The sequence below is a fragment of the Etheostoma spectabile genome, chromosome 10, assembly GCF_008692095.1.
Source record: "Etheostoma spectabile isolate EspeVRDwgs_2016 chromosome 10, UIUC_Espe_1.0, whole genome shotgun sequence".
NCBI lineage: Eukaryota > Metazoa > Chordata > Actinopteri > Perciformes > Percidae > Etheostoma > Etheostoma spectabile.
In genome coordinates this window covers 27,206,661-27,233,026 of record NC_045742.1, presented here as the reverse complement: position 1 = coordinate 27,233,026, position 26,366 = coordinate 27,206,661, and the positions used below count along the sequence as shown (strand labels likewise).

Here is a 26,366-nt window from a genome sequence, read left to right as displayed (position 1 = left end):
TTAAAAGCTACACATCATGCCGAGACCCAAAGAAATTCAGGAACAATTGAGAAAGAAAGTAATTGAGATCTATCAGTCTGGAAAGGGTTATAAAGCCATTTCCAAAGCTTTGGGAATCCAGCGAACCACAGTGAGAGCCATTATCCACAAATGGCGAAGACATGGAACAGTGGTGAACCTTCCCAGGAGTGGCCGGCCGCCCAAAATTACCCCAAGAGCGCAGCAACGACTCATCCAAGAGGTCACAAAAGTCCCCACAACAACGTCCAAAGAACTGCAGACCTCACTTGCCTCAGTTAAGGTCAGCGTTCATGCCTCCACCATCACGAAAAGACTGGGCAAAAATGGCCTGCATGGCAGTGTTCCAAGGAGAAAACCACTGCTGAGCAAAAAGAACATCAAAGCATGTCTCAATTTCTCCACAACACATCTTAATGATCCCCAAGACTTTTGGGACAACATTCTGTGGACCGATGAGACAAAAGTAGAACTCTTTGGAAGGTGTGTGTCCAAGTATATCTGGCGTAGAAGGAACACTGCATTTCATAAAAAGAACATTATCTATCCATCCATCCATCTTCATCCGCTTATCCGGTATCGGGTTGCGGGGGCAGCAGCTCCAGTAGGGAACCCCAAACTTCCCTTTCCCGAGCCACATCAACCAGCTCCGACTGGGAGATTCCGAGGCGCTTCCAGGCCAGGTTGGAGATATAATCTCTCCACCTAGTCCTGGGTCTTCCCCGAGGTCTCCTCCCAGTTGGACGTGCCTTGAACACCTCCCTAGGGAGGCGCCCAGGAGGCATCCTTACCAGATGCCCGAACCACCTCAACTGGCTCCTTTCAACGCAAAGGAGCAGCGGCTCTACTCCGAGCTCCTCTCGGATGACTGAGCTTCTCACCCTATCTCTAAGGGAGATGCCAGCCACCTTCCTGAGGAAACCCATTTCGGCCGCTTGTACCCTTGATCTCGTTCTTTCGGTCATGACCCAGCCTTCATGACCATAGGTGAGGGTAGGAACGAAAATTGCCCGGTAGATCGAGAGCTTTGCCTTCTGGCTCAGCTCTCTTTTCGTCACAACGGTGCGATAAACGGAATGTAATACCGCACCGGCTGCTCCGATTCTCCGACCAATCTCACGCTCCATGGTCCCCTCACTCGCGAACAAGACCCCAAGGTACTTAAACTCCTTCACTTGAGGTAAGGACTCAATCCCTACCCGGAGAAAGCACTCCATCGGTTTCCTGCTGAGAACCATGGCCTCAGATTTAGAGGTGCTGATCCTCATCCCAGCCGCTTCACACTCGGCTGCGAACCGATCCAGTGAGTGCTGAAGGTCACAGACCGATGATGCCATCAGGACCACATCATCTGCAAAAAGCAGCGATGAGATCCCGAGCCCACCGAACTGCAACCCCTCCCCGCCCCGACTACGCCTCGATATCCTGTCCATATATATTACAAACAGGATTGGTGACAAAGCGCAGCCCTGGCGGAGGCCAACCCTCACCTGGAACGAGTCCGACTTACTGCCGAGAACCCGGACACAGCTCTCGCTTTGGTCATACAGAGATTGGATGGCCCTGAGAAGGGACCCCCTCACCCCATATTCCCGCAGCACCTCCCACAATTTCTCCCGGGGGACCCGGTCATACGCCTTCTCCAGATCCACAAAACACATGTAGACTGGTTGGGCATACTCCCAGGCCCCCTCCAGGATCCTTGCGAGAGTAAAGATCTGATCCGTTGTTCCACGGCCAGGACGGAATCCGCATTGTTCCTCTTCAATCTGAGGTTCGACTATCGGCCGAACCCTCCTTTCCAGCACCTTGGAGTAGACTTTACCAGGGAGGCTGAGAAGTGTGATACCCCTGTAGTTGGCACACACCCTCTGGTCCCCCTTTTTGAAGAGGGGAACCACCACCCCGGTCTGCCACTCCTTAGGCACCGTCCCAGACTTCCATGCAAATATTGATGAGGCATGTCAACCCAGACATCCCCTCCACACCCAGAGCTTTCAGCATTTCTGGACGGATCTCATCAATCCCTGGGGCTTTGCCGCTGTGGAGTTGTTTGACTACCTCAGCGACTTCCACCAGGGATGATGGGGGACGACAATCCCCCATCATCCTCCTGCTCTGCCTCCACCACAGAGGGCGTGTCAGCTGGATTTAGGAGTTCTTCAAAGTGCTCCTTCCACCGCTCTATTACCTCCCCACTTGAGGTCAACAACGTCCCATCCTTACTGTATACAGCTTGGATGATCCCTCGCTTCCCCCTCCTGAGGTGGCGAACGGTTTTCCAGAAGCACCTTGGTGCCGACCGAAAGTCCTTCTCCATGTCTTCTCCGAATTTCTCCCACACCCGCTGCTTTGCCTCTGTCACGGCAGAGGCTGCAGCCCTTCGGGCCCGTCGGTACCCTACAACTGCCTCCGGAGTCCTCCGGGATAACATATCCCGGAAAGACTCCTTCTTCAGTCAGACGGCTTCCCTGACCACCGGTGTCCACCAGGGTGTTCGTGGGTTACCGCCCCTTGAGGCACCTAAGACCCTAAGACCACAGCTCGCTGCCGCAGCTTTAGCAATGGAAACTTTGAACATTGTCCACTCAGGTTCAATGCCCCCAGCCTCCACAGGGATGCACGAAAAGCTCCGCCGGAGGTGCGAGTTGAAAGTTCGTCGGACAGGGGCCTCTTCCAGACATTCCCAGTTTACCCGCACTACCCGTTTGGGCTTACCAGGTCTGTCCAGAGTCCTCCCCCACCCCCTGACCCAACTCACCACCAGATGGTGATCAGTTGACAGCTCTGCCCCTCTCGTCACCCGAGTGTCCAAAACATACGGCCTCAGATCAGATGAAACGATTATAAAATCGATCATTGACCTTTGGCCTAGGGTGCTCTGGTACCACGTACACTTATGAACATCCCTATGTTCGAACATGGTGTTTGTGATGGACAATCCATGACTAGCACAGAAGTCCAACAACAAACAACCGCTCTGGTTTAGATCAGGGAGGCCGTTCCTCCCAATCACGCCTCTCCAAGTATCTCCATCATTGCCCACGTGTGCGTTGAAGTCCCCCAGGAGAACAATGGAGTCCCCTACTGGAGCCCCATACAGGACTCCATTCAAGGTCTCCAAGAAGGCCGAATACTCCGAACTCTTGTTTGGTGCATACGCACAAACAACAGTCAGAGTTTTCCCCCCAGCACCCGCAGGCGTAGGGACGCAGCGGCGCTCAGCCGGGGGCTTGTGAGTATCCCCACACCCGCCCGGCGCCTCACACCCTGGGCAACTCCAGAGTAGGACAGAGTCCAACCCCTATCCAGGAGTACGGTTCCAGAACCGAGACTGTGCGTAGAGGTAAGCCCCACCAGATCTAACTGATAACGCTCCACCTCCCGCACAAGTTCCGGCTCCTTCCCCCACAGAGAGGTGACATTCCACGTCCCCAGAACCAGCCTCTGCCGCCCGGGTCTGGTCCGTCGAAGCCCCTGACCTTCGCCGCCACCCATGTGGCAGCGCACCCAACCCCTTTGGATCCTCCCACAGGTGGTGGGCCCATGGGCTGGAGGGAGAAGTGCCACGTTGCTTCTTCGGGCTGTGCCCGACCGGGCTCCCTGGCAAACCCAGCCACCAGGCGCTCGCTCACAAGCCCACCGTCTGGGCCTGGCTCCAGACGGGGGCCCCGGGCTTCCACCGGGCAGGGTCCCTCTATCCCTTCCTTGATATTCCATTAGAGTTTTTGAAAAAGAACATTATACCAACAGTAAAATATGGTGGTGGTAGTGTGATGGTCTGGGGCTGTTTTGCTGCTTCAGGACCTGGAAGACTTGCCGTGATAAAAGGAACTATGAATTCTGCTGTCTACCAAGAGATCCTGAAGGAGAACGTCCTACCATCTGTTCGTGTACTCAAGCTGAAACGAACTTGGGTTCTGCAGCAGGACAATGATCCTAAACACACCAGCAAGTCCACCACCGAATGGCTAAAGAAAAACAAAATGAAGACTTTGGAGTGGCCTAGCCAAAGTCCTGACCTGAATCCTATTGAGATGTTGTGGTATGAACTTAAAAAGGCCGTTCATGCTCGAAAACCCTCTAATGTAACTGAATTAGGACAATTATGCAAAGATGAGTGGGCCAAAATTCCTCCAGGACGCTGTAAAAGCCTAATTGCACGTTATCGCAAACGCTTGGTGGCAGTTGTTGCTGCTAAGGGTGGCCCAACCAGTTATTAGGTTTAGGGGGCAATCACTTTTTCACACAGGGCCATGATGGTTTGGATTTTATTTCACCTTTAATAATAAACACCTTCATTTACAAATTGCATTTTGTGTTTACTTGTGTTGTCCTTGACTATTGTTTAAATTGGTTTGATGTTCCGAAACACTTAAGTGTGACAAACATGCAAAGGAACAGGAAATGAGGAAGGGGGAAAACACTTTTTCACACCACTGTATATACAATCTCCAGATCCATCAGTAGAGAGATTGATGTATATTTTGCTTCCAAGAGCTAAGATCTGCAGCCTTTCAGTGAGGTCTGTCTTGCAATTGTTGGCCCTGCGGAATCTGTAATCCAACTGGAACTGCAGTGTCTTTTCAGAGCATTTGTACACAATAATAACAATAAGACCTTGATGATGAAATAATAGATCATATTATGTGAAAGAGATATCTCTGCATCACTTCAAGGTAGCCTCTTTATTTTGCCTAAAAGATGAAAGTTTACCGTTCTAAAGAGTTCTCCCTTAAGACCGTAGGCATTTCAGAAGCTTTGTAATCCAACCTGGAACTGCAATGTCTTTTATAAAGCTTTGTAAAATAATTAATAAAAAACAAAACAGTTATTTATCCATTTTTCAGCATGAAATAGTATGATTTTATTATTCATCGTCATTTTGTATCCCAAAATGCAGTAGAATGAGTGTGTCAACCAATCAGTGGCTGTTTCTGACTATAGATCCTTAAATGCACTAGCAGTGATAGTCTATGTGATCCAGCGCCATTGCTGATGTAATCGGAATTCCTGTCAAATCTGTAGGCTACTAATTATATAGGTTAGCATCCAAAATGTGTTACTTTGCTACTGCGCATTCTTACAGTTTTTTACAATTGCTATGACAGATTTTTCAATACATTTAACAAGTTTCCTAAACTCTTAACACACCAACACACCCAAAACACACAATTGGCAAAACAGTTAATTTCATGCTCAAAATTACACATTGTAAACTAAACTCCAAAACTAATTTTCAAACTACAATAATACACTAACACAACACACTATGTCTAACAAAACCCTGCAAACATGTTTCAAAATCAAATAATATTTCCAAACACTAACACATGTCCTCCAACAGGAACATTTAGGCAATCATAACACAATGACGAAAAAAACACTATCATCAGCTGAAATCACAAAAACTTCATTATTTTAAATGTGTCAGGCATGCCCTTATACAATAGACAGTATATTGCATTGATCAGAGATTGTGTTTCGCACATGCATTTTATTTCTTTTGTTGAAAAAATTTAATACAAAAAATGAATGACCATCTCAGAGTAGCTTTATAGAATGTACAGTTTATGAAAAAAAGACAGAGACAGAATTGCTGCAGTAAAGACTTTATTTGCACATGGTGATGTTAGCTCCTCTCTGGCCCGGCACGGTAACTGTGGCCCTTTTTCCAATTATGTTTCTCTCACGGCGACGCCTTTTCACCAAGTTGAAGCCAGCCTCGTCAACATAGATAATTTCATGTGGGACTTGATTGGCCTCCAACTCCATCACTCTCTGAAAGTAATTAGACATTGTATGTAACTGCTGTGCTGTACTGTATTTCTACTGTATGTCCTAATGTACTCCAGGTTTATAGAGTAGTTTACAGTAATGACTGTATTGCATAACCTTACCTGGACGTATTGGTGACGGAGTTCTTTGATGCATTCACTGTTCATTTTAAAAGGCACTTTGTACAGTTGTTTCATTCATAACATCCATTTCTCGGACTCTAGCTAAACACAGAGTCCGAGAAAAGGATGTTATGCTGATTGCTGCAATGTTACCAAAGACAAGGTTGTCCTCTACAACTCTGGACTGAATGTCCAGGCATAAAGTCACTCTAATACTGTAAATGGTAATTTTACAGTATTTACACTTTGTTGTAGGAGAAGCAATATCCTACCTGTTGGTTTCTCTGAAAATACGGACAGTAGATGCCACTGTGTCCCGGCTGATTTTTGACTTTCCTCGTTCACCGGCCTCTCTGTATGATAGCCTGTGATTTATGACATGGCCAATGATTGTAGCTCTTTTTTGATCAGTTACCCTAGCTCCATCCTTCTTTGAGTGCCAGCACGCATTCTATCTCCTCTTCCTTGTCGTGGAATTCGTCTTCCTCGCCCTCGTGCAGGCATTTCTTTCCTTCTTTCTTTGTGTTGCTTTAAATTGTTCCTTTTCCAGCCAGGACCAGCCCAAAGAGTCCTCTTTTAGAACATATGATCATCTGATTGAAAGAACCTCAACACAGTGTGCTTTCTAGATAGGAATCAGCTGTGATTTCATCAATTGCATAGCTTCAATAAGCTGTTTCTCATTAGCAATGGAATAAAAGACAGGGAATATATTTGTTTTTCAATTCACAATATGAATAGTTGTTCACTTTGACTTTAATCTGTAAGGTTAGGTTTAGAACATGCTGTTATCTGTTCTGACATACAGTGTTAAAGCATTGGTAAATTTGGCTGTAAAAATCTATTGTTTTGGTCTTGTTTGAGCTTGTGTGCAAAAGGAGTTTAAGCATTTTAAATTTGTGTTAATTGTATGCATTATGTGTTAAAGCAACAAGAAATGTGTTAATAGTATAGCTTACACATGCGGATGTAGTGCTAACTGTGTTAAGAGTTTTGGAAAATTGTTAAAAGTATTGAAAAATCTGTCATAGCAATTGTAAAAAACTGTAAAGTGAGGCGAGTCAAAATAATGATATAACAGCGTAAATCTAATAAATAATGCATAGATTCTCATTTTTGCATTTGAATAGTACTGAGAGGCGTGCACGTGGATGTTTAGTTTTTACTGTTTTTTTTCATATTTCATCTGACTTGACAGGAAAATGGACAGGAAGTGATGTCAAGAGAAAAGCAGCTCAGCCAATATATAACACTAAACTTAGCAGTATCTGTAGGAGCCATTTCTATCCACCTTTTTAGTTAGGTTAATATAGTTATTTATTTTAGCCACTTGGGGGAGTATTGCACTGGGTGTGGTACGTCACTGGGAATAAGGTATATTTACAGGTGCGGTAATTAATGAGGAAAGGTGTGGATGGCGGGGAACACACGGTTCTTACCGTAGTCGTGAACACGCCGCAACCTTTTATTAATTAGCACTAAGTGAAGTACTGTTTTATGTGAAATTACCCTTTTTCTACTTTTATAATAAACGGGAACACCACCCAAAGACAATCAATGTTTGGACTTAATATCTTTTTGCTACGCGTTGATAACACCATGCCATCCATACCGAGGCTTATAGGATAGCCTCCACAACGTAAGAACCTATTCCTCTTCGTCTGGATACGCTTCTGAACTGAACTGTAGCGTCCGGATCTTTTGGATATGGAAAGGATTGCCTGTTTTGTTTGATTGTTTACCTTTGTCGTGGAGCCTGGATGCCTTGATTGGTAAACACCTGTAAGTCCTCATTTCATCCATCACAGACCGCAACCACGGAAATCTGTTGGGTACACTTTCATGTATCATTGCAGATGGAATTGGAAAAGGAAAAACGTGGACTCTCGAAATTGAAATAAAAGACTGTTTCAACGCTGTTGCTTCATATTATTAGCCCATTTAAATGCTGTTAATTGAAAGAAATTCTGCTTTCTGTTGGCGGCATCCGTATAGGTAAAGCAATTGTGCCGTTTCGTTGAGCACTTTGAACTGACGCGCTTAACCCTCTGAGACCGAGACACTCGCCCACGAGTAAAAAAGTACCTCTGATTCATAGTTTAATAACTTTTGAACCATACAAGTGATTTACTCACTTTCGGTTTCGTGACGCTTTCGGTTTTGAGACGCTTTGCTGCTTGCTCCTGCCTCTGCTTGCATATTTTTGCTGATAATCTTGCTTTTCCTCTGAGAGAAACTATGAGCAGCGGCTCTTGGATACTTATAAATCACTGGACTTTACTTTTTTTTGTAGACACAGTAGGCTATTGCCATATTTTAACATTTTTCTGCGTGAGTGTGGCCTACCAATAGCTCAAGCCTGTCCTACAGTGACTGTAGCTAAAGCTATTTAGCAGCAAGATGCCTCCTTTCTCCGTGGAAGATTACTACAAACTCCTTCAGAAGATTGCACTTCTGGAAACCAAGGTTCACCGACTAGAAGTGAATGTGGAAGTGAACGGATCTTCTGGAAATGACACCACTTTACCATGGATCCATAACAATGGACAAAAGCATGCTAACACACGGCTAATTAGCACCAACAAAGCTACAAAGAAACAGGAGGGCTGTAGAACGGGTAACAAATCAACAAGTGGCAGTCCTCCCTGGAACTCGTCTGGTGCGAAGCCTAAGAGTAAATCATTTTCCTGGGAAATGGGAGGACGACTAACGGGCAGGGCACAGTGCCCTGAGATTTGTGATATGACCGGCTGGCCTGCATTATCATCCGTGCAGAGCGCCTCTTCAACCCCTGTACCTAGTAGGACACAGCCGTGGACAGCTGCAAAAGGGAAAATAAGCAACAAAATGCCCCCCCAACAACCTGGTGTGCAACTGGATAACAGATTTGCTCCTCTGCTGCAAGACGCTGGACAGACATCTGATGACCGGGACTGCGTCTCATCACCACACAGCAGGGTAAGGACTGAGAGCAATTCAAAAAGTAAAAAGCTAACAACTGGGCCTCAAACCCTGATTGTGGGTGACTCTGCTGTAAAAGATTTAAAAAACAGTAAAAACACCAAAATACTTTGTTTTCCCAAAGACATGGTGTCTGACTTTACCCAAAAAATCCCAGCTATCATGGCAGAACACCCAACTGTGAAGAACATTATTCTGCATATAGGGTCACATGATGTTGTAAAGCAACAGTCTGAATTGCTGAAACTGGACTTTAAGGAACTGCTGGACACTGTCTGATCTCTAGACGCAGATGTGTTTATAAGTGGTCCTATACCGTCAGTCAGAAGAGGAGATGAGAGATTCAGCCGACTGTTGGCACTAAACAAATGGCTTTCAACTGAATGTACCGTCCACTCTCTGCAGTTCATTGACAACCTTAACATTTTCTGGGAGCGCAGACATCTTTTTAAAGCAGATAGACTTTCCCTTAACAACCCAGGAGTAAAGCTGTTCACCACTAATCTGCTTTACTTTCTGCGCTACACATCTGCTCCCTCTGCCAAGGTCACAAAACAAGAGGAAGACATAACAAAGTGTGTTAGTGATTCACCACAGCCCCCACCTGAGGAAAGACTTGACCCTGGGACACCACAGAGCACAGATACAAAACCTCAACTCCTCTTTTCACCCATCCAGCACCCCTCTAACCCTCTTACCAACCCCGAATCCTTTGAGGAGCCATCGCTGTCTCCACTCACCCTTTCCCCTACCCCCATGTTGGAGTTCACTGACCACATGAATCACCTGGTAGATGCTGGAACCAAATATACACCCCTTCCTTCCCCCATCACTCAACCTCTGGCAAAAGTAAAACGCCGGGCTCCTCTGCCAGGAGGTAAACAAACTTTTTCCACTCAGACTGATAAGGACGCTTGTATGCAAAATCCAGTAAGCATGACCTGATATGTGCCGGGCCTTGGCTCCAGGCCTAGAGACACTCATGACTTTTTCAAAGACAAGCCCTATGTATTCAATTCTTCCTCAATTTATGTTGTGATAGGTAATAGGAAAAGAATGGTGAATAAACACTTAACTGCAAACTTAGCAAATTTAGGATCCATTCCTCGTCAGCTACATCCTGTCCCAAAAAATGAAAACACACTAACACTAGCCTTACTAAACGTCAGGTCTTGGCAGGAAAATCCTTTTTAATCAATGATTTTATTATCAAACACAATCTAGATTTTATGTTTTTAACTGAAACTTGGTTAGACCATAATAACCGTGCTGCTGTTCTCATCGAGTCAGCTACCCCTAATTTCAGTTTTATGAGCGAGAATAGAGTGAATAAGAAAGGAGGTGGAGTCACCATTTTGTTTAATGACTCATTCCACTGTACGCAAATATGCTATGGAAGTTTTGCTTCTTTTGAATATGTTGCTCTTCAATTAAGATCTTCCCCTCAAGCGATGTTTCTAAATATCTACAGGCCACCTAAATATTGTGCAACCTTCATTGATGACTTCACTGAACTGCTGTCTATAATCTGTATTAACTTTGATTGTGTAATCATTGCGGGTGATTTTAACATTCATGTTGACAACCCCCAGGACAGGGGGACCAAAGAACTGTGTTGTGTTTTTGAGAACTATGGACTGACTCAGCATGTAACAGAGCCCACGCACAATAAGGGGCACACTCTGGACTTGATTGTCTCAAAGGGTCTGAACATTTCCAAGGTTGTGGTGACTGACGTTGCTCTCTCTGATCATTCCTGTGTTTTCTTTAATGGCACTATCTCTGTGCCCAAAAGTGTCCAAACAAAGATAATCAGAAAACGGTATATCACTGAAAACACCAGTGAAACATTTATTCAGCTTTTCTCCTCCACACCCGCCCTCTCTGGGCTCTCAGTCACTGAGCTTGTAGATAATTTCAACTGTAAAATTACAAATGTTATTGATGCCATTGCTCCCACTAAGGTCAAAGTTGTCTCTGGTAAGAAAAGATCTCCATGGAGAAATGTCCTACTGGTGAGAACAGAAAAAAGAGAGTGTAGGAAAGCTGAACGAAGGTGGCGAAAAACAATTCTCCTGGTCCATTATAACACCTATAAAGAGAGACTTCGCATTTATAATTTGGAACTGAGGAATGCAAGAAGGTCCTTCTTCTCTGATATTATCTCTAGAAACAATAATAATTCACGTGCTTTGTTTGCTACTGTTGATAGGTTAACAAACCCTCCAGTACCAGTAGCATCTGAACTTTTATCTACCAAGGCCTGCAATGACTTTGCCTCCTTCTTCAGAGACAAAATTCAAAAGATTAAACAGTCAGTGCCTCCATATCAAGTTCAGGATATGTTTTGTCACAGTGTTAGAGCAAAAATAGTTCCAATATGACAGAATTTCACACGATCAACCATACAAACCTGGAGGACATTATTCAACATCTGAAAACCTCGACCTGTTGCCTTGATATTCTACCAACGGGACTTTTCAAAAATGTTTCCAATTGTTTGACTTCTGATCTTCTACAGATTGTGAACACATCTCTTCTTTCAGGAATCTTTCCACAGGCCCTGAAAACTGCAGTAATCAAGCCACTCTTAAAAAAGAACAACCTAGACAAGTCACTAACACCTGCTCTACCTGATAGTGTTGTAGTTTCTGTTCCTGTTTTTCTCCCATCTACATCACACACTTTCTGTTTATCTTTAATATTGGTATTTATATTATTTTATTACAAGTACTTACTTTTCAATATTTATGGTCTCAGGTTAATATAATTTAAATTATGCTACCGACTCTTGCTTCTTTGCTCTAATTACACATTCAACTTAACTTAATTTTTAACGTCACTTACACCGCAATATTGTTTCTCTTATCATGGCAACCGCACTTTAAAATTCCTTTTGTTTGACGGCATTTTACTTACTCAGTCTACCATATTTTCATTGTCTATTTCTTGCCTGTATTTCTTGCCTTGTATTTCTTGCCTTGTATTTCTTTCGTGCTTACTTGTTTGTGTGTTATTGTTTTGTTTTTCTGTTTTTTGCTGTTGCTGCTATGCTGCTACTTGTAACGACAGAATTTCCCCGTCGTGGGATAAATAAAGTATAATCTAATCTAATCTAATCTAATCTAATGAGCAACTATGGGCCAATATCAAACCTTCCGTTTTTAAGTAAAATCATTGAAAAAGTAGTCTTTCAACAACTCAACCATTTCTTGTCACTAAGCAACAGTTTTGATACCTTTCAGTCGGGTTTCCGACCACACCACAGCACTGAAACGGCTCTTGTCAAAGTCTTTAATGACATCCACCTTAACACAGATAATGGCAAAATTTCAATCTTAGTATTACTTGATCTCAGTGCTGCATTTGACACGGTCGACCACGACATACTACTAGACCTATTGGAAAACTGCGTTGGCCTTTCTGGCTTAGTACTAAACTGGTTTGAATCCTACCTAAAGAATTGGGATTACTTTGTGTCTATAGGTAATTATGCATCTGAGCGTACAAATATGACGTGCGGAGTTCTGCAAGGCTCCATTCTGGGGCCTCTTCTGTTTAACATCTACATGCTTCCACTGGCTCAGATTATGGAGAAAAACAAAATAAGTTACCATAGTTATGCGGACGAAACACAAATTTACATAACCTTATCGCCAGGGGACTATAGTCCAATACAAAAACTGACTAAGTGCATCGAACAAATTAACGACTGGATGTGCCAGAACTTTCTGAAATTAAATGAAGGAAAAACTGAGGTGGTTGTTTTTGGAAAAAAAGAGGAACGATTAAAAGTCGGCGCTCAGCTTCAAACAACAATTTTAAAAACAACAGACAAAGCCAGAAATCTGGGTGTAGTCATGGACTCAGACCTGAATTTTAACAGCCACATTAAGACAAAACCCTGACCCTAACCCTAACAAAGTCAGCCTACTATCACCTTAAGAATATATCAGGGGTTAAAGGACTTATGTGTAAACAAGACTTGGAAAAACTGGTCCATGCTTTCATCTTCAGTAGACTTGACTACTGTAACGGGGTCTTTACAGGTCTCCCTAAAAAATCAATCAGACAGCTACAGCTGATTCAGAACGCTGCTGCTCGAGTCCTCACTAAGACCAAGAGACTGGATCACATCACTCCAGTTCTGAAGTCTTTACACTGGCTTCCTGTGTCTCAAAGAATTGATTTCAAAGTACTCTTGCTAGTTTATAAATCCCTTAACGGTTTAGGTCCAAAATACATTTCTGATCTGCTACTACACTATGACCCCCCCAGACCTCTCAGGTCATCTGGGACAGGTCTACTTTCTGTCCCCAGAGTCAGAACTAAACAGGGTGAAGCAGCTTTCAGTTTCTATGCTCCTCATATCTGGAACAAACTCCCAGAAACCTGCAGATCCGCTGCTACTCTCAGTTCTTTTAAATCAAGGCTGAAGACCTTTCTTTTTGATGCTGCCTTTCTTTAAATGAATGCTCATTTCTTTAAATTTCTTATACTGCACTGTAACTTTTATTTTTGTGTTTTATGTGTCCTAATGTTTCTATTTTGTTTTTAACTGTCTATTCATGTGTTTTATAAATTTTTAATGTTTATGATTTTTAACTGTTTGTACTTGTGTTTTATCTGTTTAACTGATTTTGTGTAAAGCACTTTGAATTGCCCTGTTGCTGAAATGTGCTATACAAATAAAGCTGCCTTGCCTTGCCTTGCCTTTGAATCCTGACGTTTTCGGCTTTACGGCGGTCTTTTCCGGGTCTTTCTAGCCTCTACAGGGGATTTTCTATCCAGCCTGGAACTTCAGCCTCTTTGGGCTTTAAATCCATACTGTTATATCCAAGATTGGTCCACTTTATATCCATAATTCACCGCGTTTTGGCTCAATTTAGCCGCTGAATCGTTCGTCTAATCTCTGGTCTCTCTCTCTCCGTCTGTCCTGTCTATTTTTCAGGAAATATATGCCCATATATGGGAGATAAAGTCACCCCTCTTGAATGGAAGGCCAGAGGGGACAAAAATGCCTATATACTCTATTAAAGGACAAATGTTGCAATATTTAGACAAATATTTGCTTGTATAACATTGCTGTGGGTGTAATATCAATAAATATGACATTATTATGTTGTTATTATTGGCATAAATAAATGTCATAAGAGCAAAACGTCTTGACTTTTTTGGAAAAAATGAATGTATTTTGTCAACTGTATAAGTTATAATGATTATTTCTTAACAGTGTGACTCCCAAGACATATGAGAAGTGTTTTAGAATGGGAAATGGCTTAGGTTTTACTTATATGTCTGTGATATCAATACATATCTGGAAGATTCATTTATTTATTTATTTATTTATTTACCTTAAAGGCCCTACAACCATTTTTAACATGCAAGTGACCTCACTGCAACCCAAATATTCTAATAGCCCAGTTTGTCCTAAAAAAAATGATGTTCATATCTTGACTGTGGACAACAGGGTTGATGTTTTACAAGCTTTTATATAAAATAAATCCAGACGGAAATTAAACTGTAAAAATGGCCTCAGGGCCCAGAGGGTTAACGCACAAAGATGAGTGCAGAGGAAGAAAACTTGTCCGACAATACCAGGACTGCTTCTGTGGCTGCAGGGGAAAATTATATTCCTGATAAGTCCAGTCCTCTTGTTAATGATTTGGGGAAGCGCACAAGAAAGTTAACAGCTAAGGGATGTGCAATTCTGTTGGAAAATCTGCAGAAAAATCGGAAATCCCAATTTACGCAAGGATTAAAGAGGTCCTTTTTGGAAAAATAACCTTTCAAACTTCGTCTGATGTGAAAAAATGTCTAAGCAAATATACCACACTGTGCAATGAGGCTTAAGAAACTCAAACTGCTTTGCTGGAAATGCCTATGCCAGACTCTGAATGCGACAAGCAACAATACTGGCTCGTGCAGAAAACAATGAAGAAAAATATATTTGAGAATGATGTAAAGCAATGGTTGGCTGATGCAAAAAAGGACAATGAGAATATTGATGTGCTGTCTATAATAAATAATGTCATAAAGCCTGACAATAGTGTTTTCAATGTTTCAAGTAAAGGGTCAACAAATAGAGATCATTCTTCCGTCTGTTCAAAGACTTCCAGTGTTATTTCTGCACGTTTAAAGGCAAAGGCTGAAAGGGCTGCACTTTTACAGTCTGCAGCTGCTTTGAAAAAAATGCATGACATCGACGCTGAAGAAGAAGCCCTTCAAATTGAAAAGGCAAAGCTGAAAAGGAAAAGGGAACAGCTAGAGGTTGACACCAAGTTGGCTGTGGCTACAGCTAAATTGTCTGCGTTTGAAAATGCATGCGGTGGGGAAGATGATGAGTATGAAGAGGATAATGGAGAAGATGCCATGAATGCCTATCTTCATGCTCACTTGAAATCACAAACATTAAGTTATTTGAACACAGATCCTGTTTTGCAACTTCTTAAAACTGTCTCCTTCCACCAGAACAATTCACTGCCACTGGCTGTACGGCCTAAAGAGAGGCCGCACAGTCTACAAGCCCAGTCGTCAGTAAGGTCTAGTAACCCTTTGTCTTCAGTGTCATACGTACCATCTTCTCACAGGTCGGAAGGGGGGGACGTCCTTGGACCCAGACCCCCCAAAGCTGTACCAGCAGGATTTCAGCCATCGATCTCCCAAGGGAGTCAACCTACTCGAATGCGTGAGTCTGAAGTGCAGGGAAACGGACTCACTAACTCTTCAACAGCAGGATTTCAGCCACTGATCTCACAAGGGAGTACACGTATGCAATCCCAGTCTCATCATCATTCCTCTCTTGACAATGGTGACCACGCTATTCTGTACGACCTTATGCAACAGCAAACTAACATTACTGCACAGGTGGCCCAAAACCAAGCCTTATCCTCTCTTCCTCCACGAGCTATCCCAGAGTTTGATGGCGATCCACTTAAATACGCTGCCTTTACTAGAGCTTTTGAGCAAGCTATTGAAAAGAAGACTACAGATAAACAAGAATGTCTGTATTACCTTGAACAATACACTAAAGGGCAGCCAAGAGAACTGGTTCGGAGTTGCTATAACATGGCTCCTGGTCACGGCTATGAGAGAGCAAAGAATCTTTTGAAAGAATATTTTTGAAATTAAATGAAAATTGCTGTAGCTTATATGGAGAAGGCTATGGAGTGGCCAATGATGAAGGCAGATGATGTCAATGCTCTGCAGTCTTTTTCAATCTTTTTAAGGGACTGTTGCAATGTCATGGAAGACTTGCAGCATATGGAGGAGATGAATGTGCCATCCAATCTTCGCTGATGATGAAATTGCCATATAAACTGAGGGAAAAATGGAGATCTGTCGCCTGGGAGCTACAGGAGCGACGTGGTTACAGAGCTATGTTCCCAGATTTTGTGGCCTTCATTGAACGTCGGGTAAAGATTCTGTCTGATCCTCTCTTTGGTGACCTACAGGGTATGCAACCAGACCCTTCCTCTAAACTCAAGAGCAGATATACTGGAAGAGTCCAAGCTACTGTTGCTGCCAATAAAACTGCTGTAGGACCAACTACATCATCAGCTTGGCACCAACAGCACAAGGGGCCACCTTCACAGAGGAACAACGAAGAGTTGTGCTGTGTGTGTAGGAGCCAACATTCAGTGGAGAAATTTTCACAGCTTGATGAGATGACACACAAGGAGAAAATGGATGCTTTGAAAGTAGGCAGAGTGTGTGTCAGCTGTCTGAGGAGAATAAGCAGGGAATGTGACAAGCCTTTGACATGTGATATATGTAAACACAAACATCCAACTGTCCTACATATTGGCTCTAAAACACAGGAAGTGTCAGTCAATAATGCACTTGTGTCATTGGAGACATGTGGCCATACTGGGGCCGGAAGTGATGACTATGTTCTCTCTATTGTGCCTGTACAGGTGAAGGCCAAGTCCGGGAGTATGATTGTGAACACCTATGCCTTTCTAGACCCTGGAAGTTCAAGTTCATTCTGTAGCCAACATCTCATGAGAAAACTGAATCTTTCAGGAGTCAAGACTAGCATTCTTCTTCGTACCCTTGGCCAAGAGAGGCCTGTAGACACATTCTTGCTTAGTGATCTTGAGGTTTCTGGCTTGGATGAAGAACACTCTCAGAGGACAATGCCTGTGAGCAGAAATAACATTCCCACTCAACAGGACTTGGAGGGATGGAAATACCTTGACAGCATTAAAATTCCCAGTCTTGAGGCAGAGGTGGAATTGCTGTTTGGCACTAATGTGCCAAAGCTTATGGAACCATGGGAAATAATAAATAGTCAAGGTGAAGGACCATATGCTGTCAGGACTTTACTGGGGTGGGTTGTGAATGGTCCGCTGAGAGGTGGCAAACCGTGTAAAAGTAATTTTGGCCATCTTGCTGTCACTGCTAATAGGATCTCAGTCACCAAGTTACAGGATTTAATGGTTGCCAAGTACAATTAGGATTTCAATGGGAAATCAGATGTGGGCCTTTCCAGAGAGGATCAAAGGTTCATACAAATAATGGAGTCTTCAATTCAGACTGACGGACACTACTGCTTTGACTACTGCTTTGACTTGCCTTTTAAGGCTGAAGATGCCAAACAACCACAGCATCGCAGAGCAGCGTCTTCTAAGCCTTCACAGGAAGTTTAAGAGGAACAAAGATTATCATCAGGAATTTCATCCGGGTCACGCAGGAAGGTTATCTCTGAGTATGAGTGTGTCGCCGCCTCCAAGATAAGACAGGAGAGACAGAAGTAGATGAGACCGAAAAGAAGCTTTTCCATTGGAGACATAGTGGTCATAATGGATCCTGTCGCTCCTCGAGGGTCCTGGCTAATGGGAGAAATTACACAGACGTACCCAGACAAGAAGGGCTTTGTCCGCTTAGTTCAGCTGAAGACAAAAATGGGGCAGCTGGAGCGGCCTGTAACCGCTCTGTCTTTTGATGGAAGTTGGAAGCGGTATAGATGACCTGATAATAGATTTTCTTGGCTCAAGAAAAGATGTAATTAAGATTAGCTCTGCACAAATGGCTCATTTAGTTTAACCTAGGTAATTTGGGTAATTGTGGTTTTAGTACTGTTTTATGTGAAATTACCCTTTTTCTACTTTTATAATAAACGGGAACACCACCCAAAGACAATCAATGTTTGGACTTAATATCTTTTTGCTACGCGTTGAGAACACCATGCCATCCATAACGAGGCTTATAGGATAGCCTCCACAGTATCAATACTTTTATGTAGTAGTAATGTGTGTGTGTTGCAGGCAGAGCTGCAGGTCATTCAGGCAGACCTGAATGTTTAAATAAGTGTGATTTGACCTCATAGCCGACAGTAAATGCATTGGAGAATGGCACGTGTAATTTTTTGGGACAAAAGCTTACCAAGTTTTCTGATAAAATTACTTGTTTATTATTTATTATTTGTGTAAGACAAATTTTTTAGCTTCTTCCCAGTGGCCTTAGGAGGAGACTCTTTAGCATCACTTTCCCCTGGTCCATATGCTGTTAATTCCTGTTGTTTCTCGCCTTCTGCCTTGATGTACACTGAAACGAGAGGGTGCAGGAGGTTTTGTTTGTAAATATGTTATTGACTAGGCTTACATGGCTGATTATGATTATTACTAATTGGTATTTATGGTTTGTTTTGTTGCACAAATTGAAGTAGGTTGCAGGATTACATTTCACTCTGATTATACGTGACAAAGATTGCTCTCTTGTGCTTTATACCACCTTCAATTATCACACCAATGAAAAAAAAAGGTGAACGGAAAAGACTGAGCCTCTGTACATGGGGCACACGCTCTACCAGGTAAGCTAACCAGGCGTCCCGTCAGTTGTGTATTTTTTGTTAAAATAAGTGTTTAATAGCTCTACATTCCAAGAGTATTTAGTGTTACAGAGTGTTTGGTCAGTAACCAATGTTGCCCTGCTCGTGCAGTAAAAGAGATAAAAATAATTCTGGTATCCTACCACACTTAATCCAATCAGGACAGAGGACTCCGTAAAAAGCCAGTCTTGTCAGCTTGGCTTGACAGCAGGATCCTAAAAGTAAGTTTTTCCTTGCCACTGTCGCACTAAATGCTTGCTCTTGGGGTAATAACTAGAATTGTTGGGTCCTTAAATAAATTATAGAGTGTGGTCTAGACCTACTCTATCTGTAAAGTATCTTGAGATATCTCTTGTTATGAACTGAGACTAAAAATACAATTTAATTGAATTTTAGACATCCATATCAAGAACACCTAGCATTGAGGTAGAAACCCACTTGCCTGCATAATAAACATTTTACTTTAACTTGACTCTTTAGTTCCTCTTTAATGTGACTGTCCAGCTGTACATCCTGTTCAAGCCACTGGAAATCAAATGCTGGGTCCAACACAGATATTGCAAAGTTGGCACTGGTGAAAGTATATTCAGCGGGACCGCTTCCTTTTTTTTCAAATATTTTTATTGAAGGAATTGTTTATACAGGGGTTATACAGGATAACGATACTAGAGTCTTCCCTCAGAGCTTTCTGAAAGTTTAAGCAACAACACAACAATAACCTACAAAGCCAATGCCACCCCAACCCCCACTCCACAGTAAAAAATAAATGAATAAAAAATAACAATAAAAAGTAAAACTGCTAGCAGCTTTGGACAGGCCCTCGCACCTCTGCGCATGTTGGGGTTTTCTGGCGGATGCCACTACTTGCGGCCGTGCATTTGCGCAGCACTCAGACACTGCAAATCGTCACCAATGAAAAGGTAACTCCCTGCTGAGTTCAGTGATACCTCACACAAGACTCCGGGCCCTATTTTAACAATCTGAAACGCAAGTAGCTTTGGGGCGCTGTTGCTATTATATTGGCGGGATAAATGACTCCTGCGCCCGACGCAAATCTGAAATGGATTTGTCTCAAGTAGCTACATTATTCATAGGTTTTGCAATGTAGTCTAACATTAGAAAGAGATTAGCATGGCTCCAGTGAGGTTTTTTTGGACGTCTTGACATGATACATACGTTTACAAAGTTCGTTCGTCTACGTTAAATTTACTACAGGGGCTGAATTATTTTATCTTGTAGGAAGCGCTGGTAAGCCATTTTTGTGCACCAATTCCCAAAACCCTTAAAATACGTAAATTCTCACCAGAATTGATGCAACCGCCATGTTGGGTGAGTTTTTGAGTATCTTAAGTTCCTCAAAAAGGCAATTAATATGCAGAAAAGAAGGAATAATTATTCCTTTCGTTTCAATAGGCCTTTTGCTGCTAATAAATAAAAAAGTAAATTAATAGAATGAAATAATGACAGTCAACATAGTGCACAGGAAGGGACGAAGGGAAAAAAGAAAGAAAAGCAGCATACTCAACTGCTAGGTTTTGTTCCGTTATTTGTTTTACACGCTTTTGACAATTTCACTAGCAGAGGATGCCATATTTACGGAAAACACTGCAAAAATAATGCACCAGGCCAACAAAGTACATGTGGACATGGCTTGCCCTTCATTGTTTGTGATGTTGGGGTTAAACACCACTGAACCAAAGATGGCAGGGATTGGGACAGGGGAAATAGTTTTGTGAAAGGCCTTTGAAAGGTAGTCGAATATAAGAGACTAGAAAAGAGTTAATTTAGAACAAGACAAAAACTTATGTGTAAGGGTCCCTGAGTGTTGTTTAAATTTATCACATAAAGGAGAGATGTTAAGGTATATGGCATGGAGTCTGGCTTTAGAGTAATGAAGCCTGTGGACTACTTTAAATTGTATTAACAAAATGTCTTGAGTTTATAGAGCTGCTATGAATTCTATCCAGAATTACCTCCGAAAGCGATGCTGAGATTTCCAAGTTCCTGCTTCCAATTATTCTTCAACTTTACAGTGGATAGCCCTCTCTCCGGCATCATCACTGCACTGGAACCTTTGTCTTGGTGAACCTTGCTTTAATGGAGTTCTCCAGAGCTCTCACCAGGGGCCCACAATATCTGACTTTTCCTCTTATTTCCTGCAGATGAATGTGCCGAGTGATGACACAGGGCACAACCACGCTGTTTTTTCTCCCTGAGTCAGGTTAGTTGCCTCTAAATGGACAAAGAACTTCTAACAGTTATTTAAACTGAGCATGTTCTTGCTGTGACAAAAAATATAATTTTGTGCACAAGTGAGTGCAACATATAGGCTGTGTCTCAAATCGCGCACTTCCCTTAGTGCACTTACAGAAGTACACTTCGTACACTACGTACTGTCTTGCATAGTGCGTAAATTTTGACAGAGGAGTGTTGTCTCAAATCGCGCACTACCATGTGCACTTACCGGAAATGACGATCACATTTCATCCCTTCTTCTTCTGTACAATTGGGAATTTCACCAGGGAGAGCATTCCAGTCTGCTATTGTGTTTCGCGAAAAATAATTCCTGCTTTGTTTTTGAAATTTTAACAAAAATAAATGTGATATATTTGCTCCGTGTCACGCCGGGATGACGATTGCGACACCGCCGTCATGTCACCCCCCCATTAGCTGAAAACAGTACACACAACTGTATCGTAATATTCGTTCTTGTTACTGCACTCTTAATTCATTAATTATACCTATTCTTTGCAGTCCACTCTTTTATGTATATGCTTATGTTTCTGCTCTAAAAATAAGTAACATTAATATTCATTCATTACGTTACTGTTCATTTTAATGCTCAACGGTTTCATGAGGACATCCTTGTTGCCCATAGATAAGACTGTTGTTATGAAGCATTACCCCTTACAACTTACCTAATAGACAAACCATCATTACATCTTTTAATTTAGTTGTATTTTTGTTCTAAATGGTCTTCATACAGTGACATTACAATAGTGAAAGCAGAGGTAACAGAATTGACATTTAAATAGACCCATTCCTTTATATTCATTATGTTTGCAACAGTCATGCAACGTGTAATACAAAAGATAACAAAGTTAAATACTTTTAATATAATTTTATTTTATGAATGTGCTTGTAGTTCTGCAGGCTCCCCCCCCCCAGGCCGTAGCTAGTCTGATGGGGATAGGGACCTGATGGGGGACTTCAGACTCTCCAGGGGATCCTTCTACGGTCTGATGGCCATCGTCACCCCTAAATGACGGCCCTCTATTCCTCGTTTGTCCCTGAAGAGACGGGTTATACAGGATAATCATCAGGGGGAGGCAGTATAAACAGGATATACATCAGGTGGAGGCAGAAACAGTGGATACGTTTTAACATTACGCTACTGTTAACGTTCCCAGCAGACAATCAGCTGATTGCTATTTTGCTGAGCTAACGCTCACATTGGATTATGTTACGTTATGTTATTATATATTAAGTTGTTAAGATCATACATCTAATACTAAAATCGTCTACAATGGGACGAAAGTTTAACACAAACAACAGTATACTACAACACATGTAACGTTAGCTTATAACTTATTTGCCAATATGGTTAAACTGCCGCTGTTAGCTAGCTAAGGTTAGCTTGCTAGCATGTCTAATTACGGTATTAATAAACGTTATAATTCGTGGTACAAAAATTATCGACTGTAAAATTAACCAAATATACATTTACAAGTGGCTTATATGTATAGCAAAAAGACTCACAACTTTGTATTGCTCCGTCAGTCTCGCTATCGCGTCTTCGGCCGCCGCTATCAAAAGTTTTTCAACGGTTGTTAGCTCCGCCCCTTCCGCTACGTAGCCAAGATGGCGACCGTTGAGTGTGGAAAGTGTCCATCTATCTACACTTAACTTTGTGACCGGTTTGAGTGCACCATCCGGGTATTTTAAGTGCACTGCATTTGACCGCACTTCGACAATGTGAACGCACTATGTACTCAAATAGTTAGTATTTAGTACAGAAGTGCGCGATTTGAGACACAGCCATAGGCTAGCTTTGGCATGTTAAAATTCACATTCACAAGTTTTCACCTGCTTCAAAGTGGAATTCCATCCCGTAGCATTTGCAGTTAGAATTGTTGCATCACTAAATTATGATTCAAAGCAGTCTTTAATTAGATGCCACAATGGAGGAGGTTGCTGCCCAGGACAGCTGGCATCTTTCATGACCAATCTTCAGGGAACGGGTGAAGTATGATAGTCTCTGCATCTTACCGCTCTCATTTAAAGTGGCAATGACTGCCTCTTGATCTTCTGAAACCTGAAGGATTCTGGGATTCACTATATCCCATGACTTAAAGTGGGAGCCCAACACTGACACCTTCATCAAACAGGCCCAGCAGAGGCTGTACTTCCTGCGCCAGCTCAGGAAGTTTAACCTGCCTAAGGAGCTGCTGATCCACTTCTACACATCTATCGTCCAGTCAGTCCTCTGCACGTCCATCACTTTCTGGTTTGGATCTGCCACCAAAAAGGACAGGAGCAGACTACAACGGACAGTTAGGACTGCAGAATAGATCATCGGTGCCAACCTGCCCTCCATTCATGATGGACAGGAAACATCCCTGCAGACCCATCTCACCCCAGACACCACCTGTTCCAGCTTCTCCCCTCTGGTAGGCGCTCTAGAGCACTGTACGCCAAAACCAACAGACTCAGGAACAGTTTCTTTCCGCAAGCCATCGCTCTGATGAACAGCTGACTTCTGACTTACAGGAATTGAACTCATGGTTCAATTCCTGTGTACCCAGCAACACTGTCTCTAAGCAGTCTGTTCACTGGTTCCACTTATTTATTCATCATTCTCATTCTCTGTTTTAGAGCTGTTTACACCGTTTATATTGTAATATAATACTTGTGTAATAACATAATACTATTTATTCCAGCACCCTTTGCACTATGCTCCATAATAACTATCATAATTATAATTTTTTATAATTATAACAACATATTTTGCTCTCTTCATTGCATTATTTTCTCAACCTGTCTATATTATTTCTGTTTATAGTGTGTATACAGTATATTGTTTGTTTTGTTTGTTTGTTTATATGAGTAAGCGCATTGTAAGCAATATGATCCAAAGAAAAATTCCTTTTATGTGTACTCATACCTGGCAAATAAAGCTGATTCTGATTGTGATTTAGTCCTCCTTAAATTTGCTGGGATCATGAACTTCTCCAGCATTACACAGAGCCTCATTATCCTCTGGTGGAAAGCTGGCCTGGAATTCTCACGTTGGACGCATTGTCAGTTATGACAAAGTTGATCTAATGTTTAATCAGATACTCTCCAGCACAGCATTCAAACATCATTGCAATATGTGTGTTTACCTTGCACCCTTTTGCAGGTAAGAAGATATGACTGAAGGCTGAGTACATGGTTTACTTCAGTCACTGTGTGTGCTGTCACTCCAAGGAATGACATTATATTTTGATCACTCCAAATGTCTGTGGTAATAGCAACTGTGAATGCTTCTGTCAGCTGGGCTTTCAGCACTTCTGGAATTGTCATGGAAATACTGGATCTTGCTAAGGACCAAAGCTATCAATGTCAAGAATGGAGAGAGGCAAGCATCAACTATACTGCTCTCATTTGACATGAAACAGCAAGCTAAACTCGTTCCTTCAAAAGGTTTTCCTCCAATGAACAGGCGTGGTGTTGTACTTGGCAGGTCATTTTAATGAAGAAAAGGTCAAACTGAAATGACAAACATACAACAAATACAAGTAAGTATTTTCTGTAGTACCATTAATTAATAAATAAGGTCTTACAGATTGCACCTTCAAAATGTCCTAATTAAGATACAAGCAAGCAAACGAAAAATAAATTCAGCACAAAACAAATACTGTATACCTAAATTAGGTCTTAAGTTATTAAATTAGATATACTCACTAGGCTCGTTTGAGATGAATTGCGCCTCGCCTGTAAAGTGTACGAGAGCAGGTGGCAGCAGCTGGGGGCGGGGACAAAAAGCTGCGGTAAAGTCGGACAGTTTCCAGCCGTTTTCAGCCGCCTTCAGGCTGAACAGGAAGTGACAAAAACACTGTGGTGCGATTCCGATTTAATAAAATATAATCAGACCCACATATCAACTTGTACACAGTTTCTGGTTGTAATAATTATGACAGAGCTGCTCTCGAAATATTCTACATGCAATCTGTTGCTGATTTTAATTAACAACAGACTGTAGATGATCAGTGATCTGAACGGATTTAGTCTCTCTGACTTTTAAACATCACTATCAGCCACACAACATGTGTTCTGTACAGAATAAATCTTTAAATCAGACAAATAGCAATTAAAATCCCTCCGATTCAAAAACAATAAAAAGTTTATATAAAACATCATCATGTTCAGTTGATTGTGAACCAATCAGCTGTTAAATCAGTTGAGGAGCCGGCGTTTCCCAGCACGCCTGGGTCCGCCTGGGTCCGCCTGGGTCCGCCTGGCTCTTGCAGTTGGTCAAAAGCAACTGCGCCGCCTGCGTCTCAGAACTGCGGCCGCCTTGCTCTCGTGAGATTATTGTTGCCCACGTGTGCATGACGTCAGAGCAAGTTGGGATCAAGTCGGACACAAATCTAACCGGCATGCAACGGGCGCCGATCGCCGGTGACCGATTCTGCGCAGACCTGGCTCATCTCGAAAGAGCCTACTGGCAATGCCCCATGAACAAACAAAAGATGGATGGGTAACGATTGCATTAACTACATGTGCTTTTTCCAAATGACAGCAAGTGCAGCACAACAGGAAAGGCCCACAAACAAATTACAAAATAAAACACCCACCTTCAAAATAAAGGCATACGAGATCAAACAGTCTCTTGTAACTTTCTTAATTACACCACAGCAACTAATGATGACATCTTTTACATGGGCACAGAATGAGGAGGAGGGAGGGGCAAGCTAGTCTCCCAACCCAGTCACCCAACATTGCTTAGAGCACCTTTAAGCTTGTCATTCACTTCAAGTTTCAACTTCACTTCAAGTTTCAAGCAATTTTTCTTACAGCTAGTAATGTGTATGGATAATTCTAGGACTGTCATTGACCTTAGTTCAAACCAGACAACTAGTTGTGGTATGTTTATGACAATCATTTAATTGTTTAAATACATTTTTGGAACATCAGAAAAGGGTTTGAGTTTCAGGGCTGAGAAACAATGTTATGAGGAACGTTAACACTGTGATACGTTAGAAAAATCTAAAATCATATTAGCCCACATGAAGCAATCCACCGTGTTGTGCACTATGATTAGACGTTAACATTTTGTCATTACATTATTTTAAACACAGTATAACAGCACACAACTTATGAACTTGTAACACCATCACAATGTAAAAAAAACAAACTGATTTCACCGGAGATGGTTGGCCGCTATTTGTAATATACCGAGATGTGTTTAGGGTTTAGTTTATATCAATAACAAGCACGTCACGGTAGACTGAAGAGACTGAATCGTGGATATTTTGGTCATAACTTTCTATAATTCTATCTGCATAGTCTTTTTTTGTGATCAAATTTACTTTAATTTTTTTTTTATGTTTTTACAAACAATTACAAACAATACACTGACACATGGGACGTTTTCCAGAGCCAAAAAACAC

General features: G+C 42.2%; 1 long non-coding RNA gene across 1 annotated transcript; it reads right to left on the bottom strand.

The window, feature by feature from the left end:
• Positions 1–6,112: 6,112 nt before the first annotated feature.
• On the bottom strand, positions 6,113–24,805 carry LOC116697186 (uncharacterized). The gene is made up of 3 exons (XR_004333951.1): positions 24,658–24,805; positions 18,257–18,261; positions 6,113–6,125 (listed from the first exon to the last, which is right to left on the bottom strand). It is a non-coding gene; the product is annotated as an uncharacterized LOC116697186 (long non-coding RNA).
• Between the last annotated feature and the right edge of the window lie 1,561 nt (positions 24,806–26,366).